Raw genomic sequence first — 17,021 nt, forward strand, 5'->3', positions numbered from 1 at the left:
AGTCTGTTCCCCACAGTTATTTGCTTCATTTAGTGGATATTGCAAATCATTACAGTGGAATACTAAGAAAGACCTTCACTGACTGGATGCAATACTGCAGGAGACACTTTAATTTGGATGGAAGGGCAGCAACAAGTTCATGGGCTACTACATTGAGGTCTGAACACTTGAGACATAAGTGCAGACATTTGGGTAGTTTGTAGTTTGTTGACCTGGCAGCCTGGTCAATGGGGTTTGTCCACATTCGCTGCTGCTGTAGGTCTGAAGGGTTGAATGAGTTATATATGTTTGCAAAGTCCACAATCACTGAGGGAGGGACAACCAAAGAATAGTCTACTGAGACATTAGTGCTAAGGAGACTTGCTATGGGCACTGCTAAAGATTCCCAGAGCACAACAGCTGTGCCACAGAGAACAGTGCCAACGTCTTCTGCTCCAGGATGTGAAGTGGGCAGAGAGGGAAGCAGTACTCTCATTCATTTCCCGAGGCAGTGCATTGGCAGTGTTGGGGTGATCGCCCATCCAACAGGACCAACTTGATAGCACATTTCTGCAGTTGGCACTTCGAGCTCTGTTCTAGAGTGGCTAAAGTCAATTTTGAGTGAGCAGAATCAGAGAGTGCTTATGGCATCCTTTGTGTCTAAGGAATATTTAGCGAATTGAGGAGAACTGCAAGGATAGGTTCTCTATCCTGTCCTCTTCAATATTAATTTGCAGCCACTTGTGAAACTGGCTTGGTCCTTTGGTTTCAAGGCAATCATATACAAGACGACTTCATTGCTCTTCAGGAGGGGTCTCGCTGTATATCGACCCTCAAGGCATTTAGACAGGTTTTTCCATTTATTGCTCAACATATTAACCTTTTGGTAATCAATGTCTTGCCTCTGTCGTGTCTGGATTACTACAACAGTGCCTCCATAGGTCTGCTAAACTGTCAGTTGGGAAGACACCAGAAATTCCAAAATATGGCAGAAAGTTTAGTATATGGTCTTTGTAAATTTGACCATGTAATAGCATCCCAGAGTCTCTTCTCTGACTATGGGCTCTTCAACGGATTGAGTTCATGGCTCTTTGCTTTATACCCTTCATTAGGCTACTCCAAAGTTTTATATTGCATACTATCACTCCTTATCTACCTACCAGATCTTTGGGAGGAGGACTTAAGGCTATTTGCAAGACACTCTGATGTGGAGGTAGGTCTTTCAGGGCTCACAGCTTTGGAGTAAGCTTGTTCTCCTCTAACGACAACGCAAAGACTTCACTGCTTTCAGGAAACTGATAAAAACTCATCTCCTTTTCCCTAGTGCTCACATCTGTTTTTCCTGCCTCTCCCCTGTGGTTCGTCTGTGTTTTATGTTGCACTTCTATTGTCAGAATGCCTTCAGGCAACAGGCATACTACATATAGTCACACTATATATGACTCCAGATGCAGTCATAGATATGTTACAATAGTACAACTAAATTTAATGCAGAAATATATTCTTAAAAGGACAATACAAACTTATGTAAATGGTCTTTTTCTTATAGGGATGGTGACCCTTGATTGATGTACCTTCAGGGAAGATCAACATTGAAATAAGGATGAATCCAGTTACAATATAATCACAACTTTGATTTGTGCAAGCTACCATCATGGTGTGCTGCATCAGTTTTTTTAGGTCCATCTAGGACAGTGCATATAATGTTGTTAGTGAGGAATATTGTTTTCTAACACCAGGCTTAGATGCTGCCCATTGGTTGGCTTTATTGTCACTCTGATGTGCTACTTCTAATTGGTCAGCTGCCATAGGCTTCCTTCCTATTTGTATATTTGTCCTTCCCCTGGGCTGTTAATACATTAGTTGTATTCTTCCACTGCTCATTTTTTGGGTTGTGTTAGAAATTGGGTTATTTGTATGAGCCCTATTCATGCAGCAATCACAATCCTAGTCAGAGTAAGGCACAAGCAAACCCTAAAATACCCTGTGCTCAACCCACTGGTAGCTTGGCACAGAGCAGTCAGGGTTAACCCGGAGGCAATATGTGCAACAATTCAAGCAGTATAACACCACACAAGAAGGACCCCTCACAAAGTTGGAAAATATAACTTAATTTAATAAATAAACTAAGACCAAAATGCCAATCCAATAAGTAGAACTTGAGACTATGAATATTTAAAGATTAAACTGTAAAATGGCACTTAGAAGCAAGAAGTGCAAATGGGGATATCTGGTCGGACTAGACCAGGACAAAGTCAAAAGTTCAGGCCGACCACGATGGAGCACGGGCAGGCTCCAATGACCCATTTGGGCCAGCTGAACCAAAGTACCTTAAATCCTGGTTGAGGAGCATTGCATGGGTCTGGGTCGAAGAAGCACTGTGCAGCTGAGACAATTAGTCAGTTCTGAGATGTGAGAAGACCACAATAGGAGGACCTATTGCATCAGCATCAAGGATCCTGTTGATGGGGCTAGCGATGTTAAGTCCAGTGATGAGGATCTGATGTGCAGTCGAGGCGATGAGTCGTGTCTGATGAGCAGTGAAGCTGTGATGTGGAGGGTCAGTGTCGAGGCTGGCGTTGATGAGACATGTGAGGACCAAGGTGGGAGATGTGTTACCCCTTTGGTGATGCATGGGTTCTGAGGCCTGCAAGGGTGATGATGGCATTCTGCAGCAGGTCCAAACTACACAGGAGTAGCAATATGCCCGGTCTGCCAGAGGATGCGCTGCTCCACCGAGAATATGCATTGGTGCGGCTCAGGGATGCGCCACTCAGCGTATAAGATGCGTTCGTTCTGGTGGTAAGCACCATAAGCTCACTTCCAAGGGTCCAGGACTGGAGAGGCAATACTTGGCCGGGTAGATTCACAGATGACAGAGTCCAGGTACAGAAGCAAGATGGTTGGAAGTCTTTTGTGTCCCTGAGACCTCAGATCAGGATGCCAGCCAACTAGCCCTTGGTATCACTCTGGGTTCTGGGTTGGGGAGATGCAGGTCCAATCCATCTCACTTCCAGGAGAGAGAGCAGCATGCAAGCACAGATAAGCAGGAGCCAAGCAGAATAGCAGGTCCGTAGAGTGGCAGTTCTTCCGCAGCCCAGCAGTCCTTCTTCCACAGGTCCAAAAGTTTACTGAAGTGGTGGTGTCTGAGGTCCAGTATTTTCTGAAAGGTGGAAGTAGCTTGTAGACAGAGGCTTTGAAGTGCAAGGGATCCCCTTCCTCCCCTGCCCTGGCTTCCTGCTGGCTGTAGTGACAATAAAAGGTTGGTATGCCCTTTGTGTGTGGACAGGACATTGGCTGTTCAGGTGTAAGTGAAGCTGTGTCCAGCTCCTCCCTTCCATCCTGCAGAGGATGACCCATTAATTCTCATCTAAGCTCCTGTTGTGTGTGGCTGTCTAGGAGGAATACACAAAGTTCAACTGGCAACTACACCCAGTCATAGGACCAGAAACAAGCTGCAGGCACCAAATGGCTAAGGCATGAAAATTCCAACTTTTTAATAGTGGCATTTTCAGAACGGCAATTCAAAATCCGACTTCACCATGTTAGAATTTTAAGTTGTGATTCCAGAGACACCAAACATGAAAGGGTCTTCACTTCCCATTTGAAAACTACACATATAAGCTGTAATAAGGCAACTCCGACGTTATCCTATGGGAGAGATAGGCCTTGCAGTAGTGAAAATCGAATTTCAGAGTTTTTCACTACCAGGTCATGCATATGTCCTACCCGTTGGATATACTGCCATGTCCAGGGCCAACACTAGGGGTGACACAGGTGTATAAAAATGGAAGGTTTGGACCTGGCAACATTTTTATTTTGCCAGGTCCAAACAGCAGTGTAAACTGCACCCACAGGCTCTATAATGGCATACTTGGGACATGTTTAAAGAGCTTCTTCAGTGGGTAGCATTTAATGCAAAAGCACTGGGCACATGCAGTGCTCTTTACAAGGGACTTACAAGTAAATTAAATATGCCAATTGTGAATAAGTCAATATTACCATGTTTTTAAGGAGCCAGCATATGCATTTTAGCAGTTGTAAAGTGCTCAGAGTCCTAAGGTTAACAACAATATGCCCAGAAAAATGGAAGGGGAGGGGCAAAAAGTCTGGGAGACGGCCACCCTAAGGCTGGCAGATATAACACAGGACTACTTTGGTGGGCCGACCTCGCACAGTTTTTCTCTGTGGAATTCCGTGGAGCAACACAGAAACTCTGTAAGATTCCACGGGGTTCCACCCACCCCTATCTATGATGAGGAACCTAGGTAGCTTGGCATGAGCATGCGGTGGCTGGAGAAGCCAAGATGCTATGATTGGACTGCAGAAGCAGTTTGCAGGACTTGTTGCATCATACTGTAGAATGTGTGTGGCCAGACAGCTGCAGAGGGTCACATTACTTGTGGCACGTGTATTCCGAGAGAGAGGAGTGCTTGTCGTACTGCGTGGTGATTTAGTGGAAGGAGCAGAGCTTACTAATTGAATGCTTTGTGTGCTGCTCTAATGTGTTTGCTGGAATGTGTTTATTCTTAATTATCTGTGTATGCATGTGTTTTTCTTTACTTTCAACTGAGCCAAGATATACACACTGAAAGGAGTCGAAAGGATTCTCTAGAATGCACTTCTTACTCTGAAGAAGACATTTATTATAGCTTTTTGCAAGGTTCGTGAAGGAAGGTTTGAATAGTAAAAAGTGTACTTCCAATTGTGCAACAACAACGTGAGACTATGTATAAAAAGTCTTCAATCTATAAACAGCAAATATATACATGCAAGGTTACAAACACTTATATATTGATGTATAGATATATATTCATATGCAATGCAAAGCAAATAATTAATAAAAATTCATCACCGTAGGGCCTGCCAGACGTTTCATCTTTCTCATGCCAGCAAGAAGACGACCCCTGTTCAACTGCGAGAAAGAGATCCTCACCCTCACGGGAAAATGTCAGGCATTTGACGTCCAATCCTGACCGAGATCTCGGAATTCATAGCTACTGAGCAGAGCCTTCTTTTTATATCTTAAACAATCACAAGAGAACCTTCTACAAAGTCCTCCCTCTCAGATGGAAATATTAAAAAATGCTGGCTTGTTTAGGTAAACCTTGACAGGAATGTGTCAGGAGCTGGCCATCGTCCCAAGACATGGCCTTCAAAGTCAAACTGTTCTCTTGCCTATGATAAACACTAGCTTGTTACAGCCTTATCGTACTAACTGCTCACCTCCTACATGTCGTGTACCAGCCTTGGCTCTTCGGTGAGAAGAAAAACAGGTAGAAGTAGAAAAACATGTTTGCACGGAAAAATACTTTAACGTGGAGGCAAAACTAAGCTGAACACAAAATGGAGTCTGTAACCAGTGACCACTAAAGTGACAATAGGAAGCTAAGCCAGGTGCAAAGCAGTGTGACACGACATCAGTGGTCAATACCCAAATAACATTACAGCATGGGAAAGTGAGACCATCATGCTTTCAGCACCCATCTTGTGAGAGAGCTGCTTAATATTTAATTTCTCTTAAAGGGGGCGCCTGTGCCTTACACTCGCAGAAGATTACCAATCACTTACCTCCCAGAGGCATGGTGCTTTGGACTTGGAATGGATGATCCTAATGAACAAGTTACTTACCTTCGGTAATGCATTATCTGGTAGATCCAGGGCATAACAAAGGGCATAGGGGGAAACATATGAACAAGCCCTTTGAGGAATCTATGTACAGTGGGAGAATTTGAAAAGTGAATGCTGATCAGGCAGCAGAAGGAATGCTGATAAGGCAGAAAGATAGTCCTTGAGAGTACCGAAGGCAGAACCCTGCTGGGCAAGAGATAGAATAAAAAGAAGGATATCAGAAAGAAAAGCTTAAAGAGGCTCAATAGACATGTTTGTACAATAATATACAAAGCGTTTACAACGCCAGGTGTATGCTGATTAGTGGAGGCATGCCTGGCTGGCAAAATAACTTTACAGACTTTGGGAGGAAGGTCAAAAGCCATCAACAGCTGCCGCTAAATCTCCACGCATATAGATGCAGAGTTGACAGGTTCGGGTGGAGAAACTTCCCCTGCTGCTGTGACAGAAGATCTTCCAGAAGGGGCAACCTGATTGGAGGATTGATGCTCATTTTGAGAAGCTCAGGATACCAAACTCTCCATGCCCAATCCGGAGCCACTATGATCACTTGGGCCCGGTCGTTCTTAATCTTCTTGAGAACTCTGGGCAGAAAAGGTATGGGCGGAAAGGCGTATAGGAGGCCTAAACTGATGAAAAGCATCACTGAGTGATTGCTGCCTCAGAAACTCCAACCCGCAATACTGCTGACATTGCGTGTTCTCTGCAGAGGCAAACAGATCTAACCAAGGCTATCCCCACTGCTGAAAGAACCCTTCTGCCACCTCCGGGTGGAGATACCAGTCGTGATCTGCTAGGCACGGATGGCTGAGTTCGTCCGCCCTGACGTTCTGAGAACCCCTACAGGTGTTGAACCACTAGGGTTATGCCCTGCGATTCCAGCCATATCTAAAGACGCAGAGCCTCTTGACAAAGGGTCTACGACCCCACACCTCCATGCTTGTTGCAGTACCACATTGCGGCGGTGTTGTACGTGAACACCTGCACTAACTTCCCTTTTACAAGAGGAGGAAATGCTTTCAATGCCAGTCCGATTGCCCAGAGCTCTAGTAAGTTGATATGGAGTCTGGATCCCACCCGAGACCACAGACGTCTGATCTCCACCTCTCCCAGATGGCAGCCCCATCCCAGAAGTGACACATCTGTCACTACTGTGAGATCTGGCTTGGGAAGGGAGAGAAGTCTGCCTCTGAACCAATCACAGTTCACTAACCACCACTGCAGGTCTTTTGCAGTTCCCTCCGAGATCTGAACTGTGTCTGAAAGATTTCCTGATGCTGCCCCCACTGGAACTTCAGGTCCCACTGCAGAGCCATTATATGCTATCTGGCATGCTTGACTAACAGGATGCAGGAGGCCATGCGTCCCAAAAGCCTCAGAGTCTGTCTCACCGAAATCCAGGACAGAGACCAAAACATCGGGATCATAACCTGAATATCCTGGACTCGGTGCTCAGGAGGATAAGCCCAAAACTGCACTGTGTCCAGAAAGGCTCAGATAAAAGGGAGCTTCTGAGAGGGAGTCTGGTGTGACTTCGGCACATTTGTAGTGAACCCCAGTGAATGCAGAAGGTTTGCCATCCTCTGAAGGTGGTTGACGAGAACCTGGGGCCAGTAGTCTAGGTAGGTGAAGACTGAAAACCCTAACCTGTGCAGATGAACTGCTACCACCGTCATCAATTTGGTGAACACCCGAGGGGCACTGGTGAGACCGAAGGGGAGCACGGTAAACTGAAAGTGCTCGTGGCCCACCTTGAACTGCAAGTAGCACCAGTGGGCGGGCAGGAACCTGGATGTGAAAATATGCACCCTGCAAGTCCAACGCTACCATGCAGTATCTTTGTTCTATGGCAGACAATACCTGGGTAAGAGTGTGCATCTTGAATTTCTCCTTTTTGAGGAAGAGATTGACGTCCCTTAAATCCAAGATAGGGCGAAGACCCTTGTTCTTTTTTGTAATCAGAAAGTAGCGGGAATAACAACCACTGCCTAATTCTGACATTGGGACCCTTTTTTATGGCTCCCTTGGCCAAGAGAGCCATAACTTTCTCGCAGAGCAAGATTAAATGATCCCCAGCTGTTCTTTCAATGGAGGCAGAGAGGGAGGGAAAGACCGGGAGGGGAGGGAATAGCCCTTCTGTATGATCTGCAAGACCCATTTGTCCGATGTTACGGACCACCAGTGAGGGAGATGAAACTGAATCCTCCCTCCAACTGGACGAGCTTGGGCTTGCAGGATCATATTAGGCGGACGTGAGCGCTGTGGAAGAGGGGGGGCTGGGTGGTGGCCGACCTTTGGCTAGACCCTCTGGGTCTGAAGGTACCACAACCTCGTCCTCGCACTAGATGGTGAGATGATGGAGGATGGTGGCTGACCTGTTGGTGGTGTAGTACCACACCCCTTCCGAGGCCTCGAAAGGGGTGAAAGGTAGACTGCTGGCGAGCAGGCACGGAGAGGCCCAAGGATCTGGCCGTCGCTTAAGGGTCCTTGAACCACTCAAGTATCGAGTCTGCCTTTTCTCCAAAAAGGTGTGAGACAACAAAGGCCTTGTCCATCAGGTTTGCCTGGACATCCCCTGAAAAGCCAGACGTATGAAGCCAGGCATGGCGACGAAGGGCCACTGTCGATGAAATTGCCCTGTCCAGCGAGTTGGTTGTGTCCAAACTACACTGAATCATAAACTTAGCTGTGTCTCTCTCATCTTTGACTGCTTGAGTGAAAGTGTCCTGCACACCCTCCGGGACCTGGGGCAGCACCTGTGCCACCGTATCCCATAAAGTATGGAAAAAATGGGCTCATAGGCATGAGGTGTTTATGGACCTTAATGCCAGGCTGGAGAAAGAAAACATCTTCTTCCCAAGTTGGTCCAGCCTCTTGGACTCCATATCCGGGGGAGCAGAAGGGAAGGCACCATGGGAAGTGGAGGTTTGGACCACCAAGCTCTCCAGGGTGCGGTTTTGGGTGAAAAAACTAGGGTCAGTAGGAGCTGGTTGATGGCGGCGGCCGATTGTCCTATTTACAGGAGCCTCTGTGCTGAGTTTGACCACTTCCCTAGCAGGACATCAGTAAGGGCCTTGTTGAAGGGTACCATTGGCTCCGATGTATCAACCCCTGGCTGAAGCACCTCCGTCAGGATGTTAGTTCTGACCAGCACTGTAGGCAACTCTAGGTCCAATACCTCGGCTGCTCTACGCACCACAATGGCATATGAAGCTCCCTACTCCATAGCCACAGAAGGAGGTGAGAGCATGCCAGTATCTGGAGAAGTATCCAGTCCACTGGCTTTCCCTAGATCCTCATACCAGTCCTGCTCCAAACCATATTCTAAAGGGTCCACAGACCCCTCCCATTCCTCACTTGTACCTGGCTGTTTGAAATAAGCATCATGCACTGATCTGTGCTGTGTTGGCGCCATCGAAGTCGTAATCGGCATCGTACGATGTTGTTCCGGCTCCAGATCATCCGGAATTAGGATGGGGCCCGGACCACCGGTAGGTGCCGGCCGTGGGGGGAGCACCGATGTCGGAAGAGGCCAACTGTATGGAACCACTGTCGGTCTGGATCATATATCAGATCCCGGGGTCCCCAACAGCGCTGAGGCCGAAGCCGCTGGCTTCGAACACGATGGGGCCCCTGCTGACCCCTAAGGGCACATAGACCCACCAGCGGTGGCAGCCTGCTCAAATACAAGACGCATGGCTTTATAAAATTCTTTAAATTGAGCTAGGGTTGCTCTGGCTCCCGGATAGGGGGGCGCAAAGTCGACCCTGGTATTGGCTCCGTCGAACTGTGCTCGGAACATTGACAATCCCGTGACGCCTTGTCAACCGACAGGAGTGGTGAAGTCCGCTTGGACTTCTTCTTCTTTTTGTGCCTCTTCCCCGAGGGCCTGAAGGATCTCGAATGAGAAGAAGGGGACTTATGGGTCCTGGAGCGGTCCCGCAACCTCCTCCTCGAGAGGGACCTTGACCTTCTAGGAGTCGTGCCTACCAATGTCGACTGCTGGGCTGCATTAGCTTCAGAGACTGCTCTCTCAAATCTTTCTGGGCCATGGCCCGGCAGTCAGAACATGACTCTGAGATGTGGTCTCTGTCGAGGCACAAGAGACATACCTGGTGGGGGTCCGTCATCAACATACCGCGATGGCAGGCGCCACACAGCTTGAAACCCATCTTCCTCAAGGACATCTTGCACAGACTAAACATTTCTTTGACAAAAGGGTTGAAAAAAGCCTGCCAAAAAGGTATAGCGTAGCTCGATCCCGGACCTACACTTAACTGGCATGGAAGGAAAAGAACCAACGGGGTGATACCATTATAGGCGACCGTGTAGTCACAGATGGCTCCAACGACACTGACGACGCCATGCGGAGCCGAACGACTCACGCAGATCCAAACGACACCACCCGACGACGCGCGCAGGGTATTGCTCAGCAAAAGATTCTGGATTTTAAGCTGACACCAGGGAATTCAAAGGTAAGGAATCTGCAGCTAGAAGTCTCTATCAGATTGGGGTCATTTATCAAATTCCCTTGAAAAGAGGGGCTCTGAACCCTGCAAGTTACATGCAGAATGCTTGGTATGTGCCAAAGTTGGAACCTTTCCTGTCCACACCAATATCAATTATCTAGTGACTATAGACTACCAGGGTTTGTTTTTTAGCCAACATCAATGAACCCATCAAGTTATAGGCCTTTTTTGTAATTTATAAAATGCTTCCAGCCATGTATGTAAATATGAGGAGACACTTGCTTCATACGAGTAGCTTGTACTTTGTGCTAATGCTGCCATCTAATGGAACTGTATTTAAGTGAATGACAACAATAACTGCACACCAATAATGTTTTTGATTTTGAAATGCTTAGTTGTGGCACATGCACATTTTCCATATGGTATTCAACTTCTCCCCCATTGAGGACAATTCCATATGCTGCTCATGTACCTTAAACAGCCCCATGTGTAGTAATAAGACTCACAAAAATCTAGCTCAGTGTTGCTTCCACTCCACACTTAGACTAATTTTCTGAGCTCACTGCTCGCATGGTTTTGCTACTACATTTGGTATTCTGTCTATATTCTCATCACTAGCAGTAAATTCCAGGCTACTGTGGGGGCAGCTCTGCCTGAGCTCAGGGAAGCATAATCCCACATGAGACAGCCCTGCAGGTTAAACTGACCTCACCGATTTCATAGCGGACGCTGGGAGCACTGCAAGTTGCTGATCTGGCGGTCAGAGTCCCTTGCACCCAGGCAGAACAGTGCCACGGTACTTTCTAAGGAATGGGTGCAAACTGTGACTTAACGTTGGTGGAAGAACGATGAATAATAGCGAAAGAGGTTGTCACAAAAACTGCTATGTGGCTACCCAAACTGAGCCCACAATAAAAAAGTAAACTTGCAAGTTCAGCTATCACTGCGATCCTCAAACACTGGAGCTGACTCAATGACAGGGGTACCACGGAGCCAATGAACAGTTGGCAAGCATTTTTTGAGCCAATCACAATCCATGGAACAGTCTCAGAGGCTCAAGAGTCAATGAATATAAGAACTCCTTTAGCAAATCTTGCTATAAAGAATTGCCCAAACCATGTAAAGTTAGTGGGCACCAGTAAACTACGCTACGTGGTGGCAGGCGGAGTTTCTGCCGAACTCCATGTTCCAAGCAGACTGCAGAGTGGAAAAATTCTGTTGGCTGAGCAGTGTTTACCGCCCACCCCTACTTTTTCCTTTGTGCTTAAGAACTCCTCGAGAGTGAGCCTTTTTCAGCTGTCTCCTTCATGTACTTCCCCCCCCTCCATGTTCCTCCTCCCTGCTGGTCTTCCCCTGACCATCAGATTGTCCCTCCACCTGCTGCCCCCCTGTTGTCCATGTTGTCAACTCCGCCATTGTCTGTAATGTTCCCAACAACCGTCCTCCCTTCATTGTGCATGTTGCCCCTTACACTGGAACCTGCTCCGTTTTCCATGTTGCCCCTGCCACCCGATCTGTTTCTGTTCTTTATGTGGCCCCTGTTACCCTGCGTATCGCTATCGTCAGTGTTGTGTTCCACATGCCATAACAAACAAGCATTTGCAATGCACTAGGGTCTCGCATTTGTCGGAGTTACAGCTGCTCACAGTTGTAAACTCCCAACCGGATTTTTCTCGCATAAAAAAAAAAAAACAACGCTGCTACAGTTCACACTAATAATACCTATCGGCAAAAGTGCAAATAACTGAGTAACAAGGTTGATAGTATGCGAAGCGCTGGACTTCTGCCCAGCGAGATTGCGCTGCAAAAACAGAGAAAAAATAGTCCACAAACCCAGCAAGCCTCACATGTTTCCTGTAATTGCTCGCTGTGCTCGAGGAGGGCTAACCACCGGAAAAGGCATGACGTATGGGTGCCTTCCACTAATCAAAAGAAACAGATTCTACCAGGCAAGCCAACTTGCCAATGAAAGATACTGACGTGACATCGACAGGGCTCCGAGCCCTTTTCTAATACCTAAAGCGTCTTGCTAGTGATCGCAGGCTCAACCCTAAAAAGGACTTTTTTTTCTCAATCCCCCATTATCCATGTTGCCCCTCACATGCCATCCCTACTGCCAGTAATGAAATAAAAGAACTAAGACGCGACCGGTACAACATGGATAAAAACTATGACAAAGCCATTAACTCGCGTAGGCAAGACCCTTAAGCTTTACCAAGCCTTGTCTTTTAAGCTGTTCAATGCAAACTGTATAAACATAGCCAGTCTTACAAAAAATACTGCTGTCAACATTTCGCAAACATAGGATTGTAGCCGCTGATTTATTTTTGGAAGATTTGTCTTAATAATTGAATGTAAAGATTTTTAGTTGTGGTCAGTAGATGTGATATCGATTCATCATTGCATCGACATAAAAAAGAAACATTTCACAGGTTTTTATTGCTGGATTCTCTCTCAGTGTCACTCACATCTGCAACTGAAAGCAGCTGGAAACGAAACCTCATATACTTGTCTTTCATAACTTCAAGTAAAAAGAGCGGCAGATTTAAGGTTACATAACCTTCAATGGCAAAGTTTGCTTTTTTGAGTGAATTGAAAATTCAATAGTCGCTTTTAAATGTTAGAGTACGTATACTTTCTTTAATTAGAGCTTTAAGAATAGAATAGTTATTTGGTGTATTCCAGTCAGGTGCAATATTAAACTGATTTATAATAAAATGCATCATTTCCAGCCATTCGTTGCCATCTAGATTGCTACTAGACACTTCCGTCCATAGCCAGTTCCGAAGAGTGTGTTTTGGGCCCTTTTCAGTCAGTAACAATATTTGATGAAAAGTCTAAAATTAATTTGGGTTTTACAAGACCTACCTCCAGTCTTACTTTGCTGGGAGAACAGGCCATGGCATTATATGCATTTTAAACAGTTGCCAAATCGATTCTCTCCAGCTGATAAGAATTATTGCACTATATGAGAGCGAGGGTAATAATTGAATTGTCATCCCTTTAAACAAAGTTAGACTATGTAAGACTATGGCCTGATTTTGAGTTTGGCAGCCCACCAAACTTAGAGATGTATGCTGATTTACGTCATCTCTTACATTTCCAGGAACTGCTGTCACAGCAGTTCCTATGATTGTATTCAAAGTTTAACAGTCAGCATGACAGAGCCATACATCAAACTTTAATCATGTATTTTTTTTTTAAAGCCTTTTTGAGAACACAAAAAAACAATGACCCCCCCACACCATGGGCGTTTTCTCCCAAAGTGTGAGGATCATTTAAGGTTTTTGCTTTCATATGCTGCTACGTTATGTATGGCGGTATGTGAAAGATAAAATTAGTCATGTGATCCTCCACTCTAAACATGACAGGCAGACTCATGGCCAAGCCTCTGACAGCCTTTGACCGTCAGGCCATTTGAGTTGTATGTAGATGGCAGAGACAGAGCAGTCTCCGCTGTCTACATACTGAAGTTCCGACCAACTCTAAATAAAGCCGGTGGACCCTCACTTTGGTGGAAGGGTACTCCGTCATCTTTGTGACAGAGTATTCCCTCTGCCAAAGCCTACATTGGTCCCTATGCGTACTTTTCAAAGTAAATACTTTAAATGTGCATTGTTGCCATTGCTTAAAGATCACTGCCAACAGTTCCAATACCTTAATCTGATCATTCTTCAAAGATGCATGGACTTCAAGCCAATTACCGGTTACCTCAGAAGCAAAGCAATTGCATATAGGTGGGGGTCACCCATTCTGATGCATCTTCTGTTAAAAAGGCAAGTTACACCAGAGAAGTTCACTTTCTGAGGCCTGACTAATCCTGGATGTCCTGAAAATGGACCGCAAGGTGCATCTCAGGGACCATACTGGGATTCATTGAGATGCACATACATCTGGCAAAGGGTGATGAGAACTCAAAGAAGGATGCAACCAGACCCCAGTACAATTGCACAGGAGCGACAAGCGTGATAGAGTAGTTGTTAAAAATAGAAGGGTGCCAAGACCCATGCTAGCCTCAGTGGCAGATGTAAAACTGAGGTGATTGGGCAAGCTGAAGGCTCAGGGACTTCTGTTTTGATTGGTGGAGTGGGGTGTAGGGACCAGTCAATTGAATAGGTCTTCTCCTGGTGTTTGTTGGCTGCACCCTAGCCCAGGCCTTTATGATAGCTTATTAAGTCATGCCTTACTTACTTCTTTGGCTATGCCTCATCAGACTCAAGAGCATCACCATGGTGCAGCATGTATCCCCATTTTGCTTTGAATGAGGAGTTATCTTAAAACGAACAAGAGATAAAAGGAAACGGTTTGTTTAATTAAACAATACGGCCAGGAGAGCAGTTACAGCACCAGGGTCTGAGGACTGTCTCACCACATTGGAATGAAGTATGCTATATACATTTTTCCGGGAGCAATAAAGACATAGAGCATTCTTTTCCTGGTGAAAAATTCAAATAGTTGACAAGGAGTCTGGATACAGTTTCCAGATAGGAAATACAGGTAGGCCAGGGAGTAGGTGTCCAGATGTCCAGCCTGAGAGGTGCGTGGTCACTGCGTGTGCTGTGTCCTGATTGGCTAAGTGTACCTAACTATATGTAGCATCTAACTTTACGGTGTTGAGGGAATACATGCGGCCCTCTGGCCATTTGTGCTTTATTGGGGTCAATCTCCAGGGACCATTGTAGTGCTGCTGCCTATCTGTAGGATCTGATCTAAGCTAGTGTGTCTAGCTGTTGGCAAAGTGCCACCTGTGACCTGTCAGTCATTAGCCTTCAGGCCTGGGTCACAGAGCTTGCCTGACCAAGTACCTATGTGCTGGGGTTGACGGAGAGTTCATGACAGGGGAATCTAACAAGGGTGATGAAACTTTGTTTGTGTATGAAAATGTATCGTTCATGTATACAGGTTTCTTGTTGTGCGCATTGTTTAATCCGATAAACATTTCCCCCTTTAGATGAATTTTCATCTGCACCATCAAACCCATAAGCCATGACAGTCACACTGTTGATGCTTTGTTGTTCCACCTCCCTCGCTACTTGTACCCTATCCAATTTGGGGACTACGTTCTTACAGCAGGAAAACCCCAACTGTAGGAAACCACACAAAAACTATAACACAGTGAAAACAGGCAACAATGACATTGTAGGAAGTTGGATATGTATATACTGTCTCAAAGTGAGAGATAGTGTAGAGTCCAAGGGTTTTCCATTAGAGGTTTATAGTGGCATAATTAGATAATACTAATGCTCTATTTTGTGGTAGTGGGGTCGAGCAGTAGGCTTATCAGAGGGTAGTGCTAAGCATTTGTTGTACATACACAGGAAATACATGAGGAACACACACTCAAAGACAACTCCAGGCCAATAGGTTTTTATATAGAAAAATATATTTTCTTAATTTATTTTAGAACCACAAGATTCAAGATTTGAGGTAAGTACATAAAATGCAAGGTACTTCACACAGGTAAGTATAGAACTTTGATTTAAAACAGTAGTGCACACAGTTTTGGTTAAAATGGCAATGAGCGATATTAAAAGTGGACACAGAGCAAAAATCAATAGTTCCTGTGGGAGGTAAGTTTGGTTAGTTTTCTCAGGTAAGTAAGGCACTTACACAGTCAGTCTCCTGGGCTTAGGCAGCCCACCATTGGGGGTTCAAGGCAACCCCAAAGCCACCGCACCAGCAACACAGGGCCGGTCAGGTGCAGAGGTCAAAGAAGGGCCCAAAACACATAGGTGTCTATGAAGAACAGGGGTGCTCCTGTTCCAGTCTCCTATAAGGTAAGTACCTGCGTCCTTAGGGAGCAGACCAGGGGGGTTTTGTAAAGCACTGGCAGGACACACACATGCACACAAAACTTCAGCGGCACTGGGCCGGCCGGGTGCAGTGTGTAAAGTAGGCGTTGGGTTTGCTATAGAAAGCAATGGAGGGACCCAGGGGTCACTCTGGCGGTGCAGGCAGGGCACAGGGGGGCTTCTCGGACCAGCTACTGACTGGGCTAGGATGAGGGCTGCCTGCTGGTCACTTCTGCACTGGTAGGTGGTTTTTCTCGGTCCTGGGGGCTGCGGGTGCAGTGCTTGGGCCAGGTGTCGGGTTCCTTTGTTACTAGGCGGTCGCAGTCAGGGGGAGCCTCAGGATCCTCTATGCAGGCGTCGCTGTGGGGGTTCTGGTAGGTCAAATCAGGGTGTCCACGTCATTGGAGACGCCTAGGAGTCCTCTCTGCGGTGTTGGTTGTCCTGGACTCGAGCTGGGGGCGTCGGGTGCAGAGTCTGAAGACTCATGCTTCTGGTGGAAAGTGAGAGTCTCTTTAAAGTTGCTTCTTTGTTGCAAGTTTGTTGCTGTTGCTGATCAGTGCCGCTGTTCTCTGGAGATTCTTGGTCCTTTAGGTGCAGGGCAGTCCTCTGAGTCCTCAGAGGTTGCTGGTCCCGCTGGATGCGTAGCTGTGCAGGTTCTTTGAGTCTAGAGGCAGGCCGGTAGGGCTAGGGCCAAGTCATTTGTCATCTCCGTCGTCTCTGCTGGGCTTTCAGGTCAGCAGTCTTTCTTCTTTCTTCAGGTTGCAGGAATCTGATTTTCTGGGTTCCAGGTCACCCCTAAATACTGAATTTAGGGGTGTGTTTAGGTCAGGGGGCAGTAGCCAATGGCTACTCTCCTTCAGGGTGGCTACACCCTCCTTGTTCCTCCTCCCAGAGGGGAGGGGGGCACATCCCTATTCCTATTGGGGAAATCCTCCAAAACCATAGAGGCTGTCCTGAATGGTAGGTGACTCCTCCTTGTTTTTCTCATTATCTCCTCCGGACTTGCCACAAAAGTGGGGGCTGTGTCCGAAAGGGCGGGCATCTCCACTAACTGGGATGTCCTGGGGTGCTGTAACAACAAGCAGGAGCCTTTCAGGCTCACCACCAGGTGTTACAGTTCCTGCAGGGGGAGGTGAGAAGCACCTCCACC

The sequence above is a fragment of the Pleurodeles waltl genome, chromosome 3_1 (genome assembly GCF_031143425.1).
Source record: "Pleurodeles waltl isolate 20211129_DDA chromosome 3_1, aPleWal1.hap1.20221129, whole genome shotgun sequence".
Classification (NCBI taxonomy): Eukaryota; Metazoa; Chordata; class Amphibia; order Caudata; family Salamandridae; genus Pleurodeles; species Pleurodeles waltl.